This window comes from Anomaloglossus baeobatrachus, chromosome 1 (assembly GCF_048569485.1).
Source record: "Anomaloglossus baeobatrachus isolate aAnoBae1 chromosome 1, aAnoBae1.hap1, whole genome shotgun sequence".
Classification (NCBI taxonomy): Eukaryota; Metazoa; Chordata; class Amphibia; order Anura; family Aromobatidae; genus Anomaloglossus; species Anomaloglossus baeobatrachus.
Window position 1 is genome coordinate 533,752,838 of NC_134353.1, and position 6,196 is coordinate 533,759,033.

The window sequence follows — 6,196 nt, forward strand, 5'->3', positions numbered from 1 at the left end:
CACTCTGAGCCGTCACCCTGAGCCATCACCCATAGCCGTCACCCACTCTCTCCAACAGCCGTCACTTACAGCTGTCACCCATAGCCGTCACCCTGAGCCATCACCCATAGCCGTCACCAACTCTCTCCAACAGCCGTCACTTACAGCTGTCACCCTAAGCTGTCACCCTGAGCCATCACCCATAGCCGTCACCCACTCTCACCAACAGCCGTCACTTACAGCTGTCACCCTGAGCCGTCACCCTGAGCCATCACCCATAGCCGTCACCCACACTCACCAACAGCCATCACTCTGAGCCGTCACCCTGAGCCATCACCCATAGCCGTCACCCACTCTCTCCAACAGCCGTCACTTACAGCTGTCACCCATAGCCGTCACCCTGAGCCATCACCCATAGCCGTCACCCACTCTCTCCAACAGCCGTCACTTACAGCTGTCACCCTAAGCTGTCACCCTGAGCCATCACCCATAGCCGTCACCCACTCTCACCAACAGCCGTCACTTACAGCTGTCACTCTGAGCCGTCACCATGAGCCGTCACCCATAGCCGTCACCCACTCTCACCAACAGCCATCACTTACAGCTGTCACCCTGAGCCGTCACCCTGAGCCATCACCCATAGCCGTCACCCACACTCACCAACAGCCATCACTTACAGCTGTCACTCTGAGCCGTCACCCTGAGCCATCACCCATAGCCGTCACCCACACTCACCAACAGCCATCACTTACAGCTGTCACTCTGAGCCGTCACCATGAGCCGTCACCCACTCTCACCAACAGCCATCACTTACAGCTGTCACCCTGAGCCGTCACCCTGAGCCATCACCCATAGCCGTCACCCACTCTCACCAACAGCCGTCACTTACAGCTGTCACCCTGAGCTGTCACCCTGAGCCATCACCCATAGACGTCACCCACACTCACCAACAGCTGTCACTTACAGCTGTCACCCTGAGCCGTCACCCTGAGCCATCACCCATAGCCGTCACCCACTCTCACCAACAGCCGTCACTTACAGCTGTCACTCTGAGCCGTCACCATGAGCCATCACCCATAGCCATCACCCACACTCACCAACAGCCGTCACTTACAGCTGTCACCCTGAGCCGTCACCCTGAGCCATCACCCATAGCCGTCACCCACACTCACCAACAGCCGTCACTTACAGCTGTCACTCTGAGCCGTCACCATGAGCCATCACCCATAGCCATAGCCATCGCCCACACTCACCGACAGCCATCACTCACAGCTGTCACCCTGAGCCATCACCCATAGCCGGCGCCCATAGCCGTCACCCACACTCACCAGCAGCTGTCACCCTGAGCCATCACCATGAGCCATCACCCATAGCCGTCGCCCATAGCCGTCGCCCACACTCACCGGCAGCCATCACTTACAGCTGTCACCCTGAGCTGTCACCATAAGCCATCACCCATAGATGTCACCCACACTCACCAGCAGCCGTCACTTACAGCTGTCACTCTGAGCCGTCACCTTGAGCCATCACCCATAGCCGTCGCTCACACTCACCAGCAGCCGTCACTCACAGCTGTCACTCTGAGCCATGACCATAAGCCTCACTCACAGCCGTCACCCACAGTCATCACCATAAGCTATCACCCATAGCCATCACCCACACTGTCACCGGCAGCCATCACTCACAGCTGTCACCCTGAGCCATCACCATAAACCATCACCCATAGCCGTCACCCACACTGTCACCAGCAGCCATCACTCACAGCTGTCACCATGAGCCATTACCATAAGCCATCACATATAGCCGTCACCCACACCGGCAGCCGTCACTCACAGCTGTCACCCTGAGCCGTCACCATAAACCATCATCCTTAGCCGTCAACCACGTCACCGGCAGCCCTCACTCACAGCTGTCACCCTGAGCCGTCACCATAAACCATCACCCTTATCCGTCACCCACACCGTCACCGGCAGCCGTCACTCACAGATGTCACTCTGAGCTGTCACCATAAACCATCACCCTTAGCCGTTACCCACGCCGTTAGCCACAGTTGTCACCCTGAGCCATCACCATAAACAATCACCCATAGCCGTCATCCACACCATCAGTTGCAGCCGTCACTCACAGCTGTCACCCTGAGTCGTCACCCATAGCTGTCACTATGAGCCATCACCCATAGCCATTACCCGCAGTCGTCACCATGAGCCTTCACCCATAACCGTCACCCACACTGTCACCCGCAGCCGTCACTCACAGCTGTCACCATGAGTCGTCCCCCAATGCTGCTACCATAGGCCATTGTGCCGCCCCTGCAGTGGACCAAACCGCTTGGATCCGAGGGTGGTGATTACTCGTGGCTCGAGGGTCCGGGGTCCGGGGGCTAGGGGTCACACTCAAATGGAAAAGGGGTATGTACAGGGGAGATATACTTCGTCAAGCCACCCGTGGTGTGCGGTAATTGGGAGTACCGCTGCTGCCATAGGGAGTACCCGGGGTGATGAAGGGGGGCAGCAAGGTGTCGTTGCCCTCCACGTGTAGGAGAAGGCCCTGGGACTCTGGAGGGTGCTGTGGGATGCAGCCCTATCCCCCTCGTTGCGCTAGTGCCCCCGATCTCTGAGCTCGTGGGAACAGTCCATAAAGATCCTGTTCTCCGCAGGTAATTGCCGGGTCGCCTGAAGCTTCTCCCCGACCTAGGTCTGTGTACCCCGATGTGCCTTTGGTCCCAGACCGGGGATAGGACCAGGCTGCTGACCATCCTCCTTGACAGGTTCCAGGCACCTAGCCTCAATCCCCTGCGACCGGGGGTCCGACTCCTCTAGGTCCAGACCACCGTCTGCGACCTAGTCTGCTTCTCCCCTGGGAGCTACAACTCCCAGCTCCCTCAGAGCTCCTCACAGCTCGAGGGTTACTACTCGACTGACCTGACACCTCCCACCTCCCTGCCTGACCCCTAGGTGGGTGGCCCTATTCCTGCCCAAGCAGCCCACTGGTGTGCCTGACAGGTGTGGTGCAAGATGTATCTAGGATTTGTGAATGCTGGTGGAGGCAGTACTGCAGGATAGAGATGCAGAACCATGGGGGTTTGAGCCCTGCACGGGGAGGGCAGATTTTGCAAAACCCTGTGACGACCTGGATAGTCCAGGGCGTCACACCATCACCCATAGCAATCACCCACACCATCACCCACAGCTGTCACCCTGAGCCGTCACCCACAGCTGTCACCCACAACAGTCACCCACAGCTGTCATCGTCAGTAATCATCCGCAGGGACTACCTGCCAGCATCACCTGCAGTCTTACCCACAGCCATCACCTACAGCTACCCCATCACCCACAGCCGTCACCTGTAGCCATTACCTACAGCCACAGAAGTCATCCACAGTTGTAGCACCCACGGGGCAAGGGGTTAAATACTCGTCACCGGGCCTGGTGATGTCGGGTCTGGGGATGTCAAGGGTGGCCCTTTCGCCCAGTTTTGTGGCCCCGAGGTGTACGATAAAAGAATGGGTTGGGGTGATGATGGAGGAGGATTGTTTCGTGACGCCACCTGCGGTATGCGGCCAGTGATTAAGCGCTGCTGCTATCGCTATCCTCCGGGGCTCATGGTAGTAGCAGGTAAGATATTTCTGCTCCCCACAGGTGGAGCGGGCCCCAGGGAGGATGATGAGGAGAGTAATAATGGCAGGCGTCGAAGCGTGGGGTGCCGGCAAGGAAAGGCGGACACAGTTTCTGCGGGTACAAGGTCTCTTTACTCACAGTCCTGGTTTTACCCGGAAGATGCCGATCACCGCCATGATGGGCCCCAGCTGATCCTAAGCAATTCGAGGTCACCGCCGGTGTTCCCTCTGTGAGTCCTTTCAGGTCGGGATCCCTTCAATCCCGTTGTAGGTGGAATGTGGAATGGGCCGTGGGTGTTTCCTGCACTCGTCGCAGACCCTGGAATCCCGTGTAGCTGTGGAGAACCCGGGCTGAGCTGTGTGCTCCATGCCACGGGTCCTATGGCACTCCCAGAAGTGTGAGGTAGAAGAAGATTGGACCAAGGTCCTAGTGTGTGCCTCACCCCAAGCTGTGCCCAGGGCTAACTGACTATGTGTAGAAATCCTCCTTCCCTTTTCCCCAAGTGGTACCCGCCCCCCAGGTGGTTGTTCTAGTGTTAGGGAAAGTCCCATGTTTCGTGATAGCCACCCCTCTATCTACCCCAGGCCATCCCCCCGGTGAGAAAGCACCTAACTGTTTGTGGTTTGTGAATGTGAGAAACACCAGCAATTAAACTCTCCTTACCCGGGATGAGTACTACATCTTAAGGGAGATGCAGTACCCTGTAGCGACTGAAGCCTCAGGGGCGCCACACAGCCACCACCCACAGGTGTCACCTGCAGCCATCACCCACAGCCGTTACCCATGCTATCACTCACAGCCATCACCCGCAGTCATTACACACTGTCGTCACCCACGCATTTGGAGAAGGCTCAGCCGCTGAACGGGCCTCAGACAGTGATGGTACTTATTAATGCTATGGGGTAAAGGAAATGGATGTTTTCAGACACTTTTTTACATGCAGCGGTTGACCACTACAGGAAACCCCTGCTAAATCAGTTCAGGACCCCGTAACCAATAAAAATGATGCATACTCCACTCCAGCAGCGCTGCCATACCAATGGTGTTGGCGCTACTGTTCCAAGAGGGTGATGTTGTTATGTCATGTGACCACTGCAGCCAATCATCTTTTGCTGATTGGCTGCAGCTTATAAATATTCCGTCAGAGCGGACGTCCATTTTGAGGAAAGACTGCAGCCACTCATTGGCTGATGATTAGTTGCAGTGGTAATGTATGTAACAACAGTAACCAGCAGGAACAGACAGGCATTTAAGTAAAAAAAGTGAAATACTCATGTAAAAGATGGACATTAGCAGAGAGCTGCCTTCTGTATAAGAGGAAGCGCCAACTCATTTCATAATTATCAGGTGATCAAATCCAGGAAGGGTCCTATATGTACGGACTAAGTTCCCGCATAGTGCCTAGGCCACTTTATGGTGTGGCAACCAGATATTTTACATGATAGCTTGGGTAGCCATAATCACGTTCTTGCTGCCACCTTCGTGTTTTGTATGGGGTGATGTACAACAAGTTGATATGCCTTGAGAAACCAGAAAAACAAGCAGAATCAGGATGTAGTTAGTGAGCCGTGGTGCTGAAAGATGTGTACATCTTTCTACTACAGTAAGTGGGCAGGCTGGGAATGAACCATGGAGAGGAATATTGGACAAGTTTGTCTTGTAAATTCCTTCATTTTGACATGACAGTATAAAAATGGCCCAGACAGGACCTATGAAACAAATATTTTTCAGCACAATTTTTCCCCACATTAATGCACAATATGTGCCCATCATGTATAATGTAATTAGTGTGTGGTCCGTTGTGTCAGTTTTTACCATTAGAGGTTCATCAGCTTTTTTTTTTTTACATATGAGAAGTTTCTCCAATCAGACAAATATGATAATCGGACAGCACATGGATGGAATGTAAAAGCTGTTCTGCTTCACAGAACCATAGACTTGCATTGGTGAGTCGGATCAAAATCGGATATGTACCCATGTGCTGATGCCACTCCACACGACATGTCACCAGCCCCATAGACTATAATTTTGTACGAATTCCATCTATGGAAAACACAGAACACTGACTTCTCAATCGGCCCTAAAAGTCTGACTTTGGAGGAAGTAGGGTGAATGATCCAAGTAGAGCACCGCACCTCCATCAAGAACTCTCCAACTTCTGCTATAATTTAAGATGCTTTCTTACATTACTAATCTAATGTGCCTCAAAGCCCTCCCCGTATATAAAAGAAAACTGAGGTGCATTCTATTAAATTAGCATAATGCAGGAAGGCCTCGTTGATGGACCTTGAAGCCCCATGATCACAGCCATATACATGAGACTACTGAGCTGTAGGCCGGGGTCAGAAAAGGGTATGAAAAATCGTCCGATTTCCATCCAGATAATTTGGGCGAATTTCATCCATAATGTCATCTGTATAGCATTCATGTGTCCATATTTTACGTCCATGTTATATCCGTATGAGATTTAAACGTCAAAAGCTTAAAATGTACATGATGAAATACAGTTTCCTCAGCTTAATAAAGACAAAGTAGCCATAAAGATTGGATTCCACACTGATGTTCTGAATGGAATGAATGGGATTAAAAAAAAATTTTTG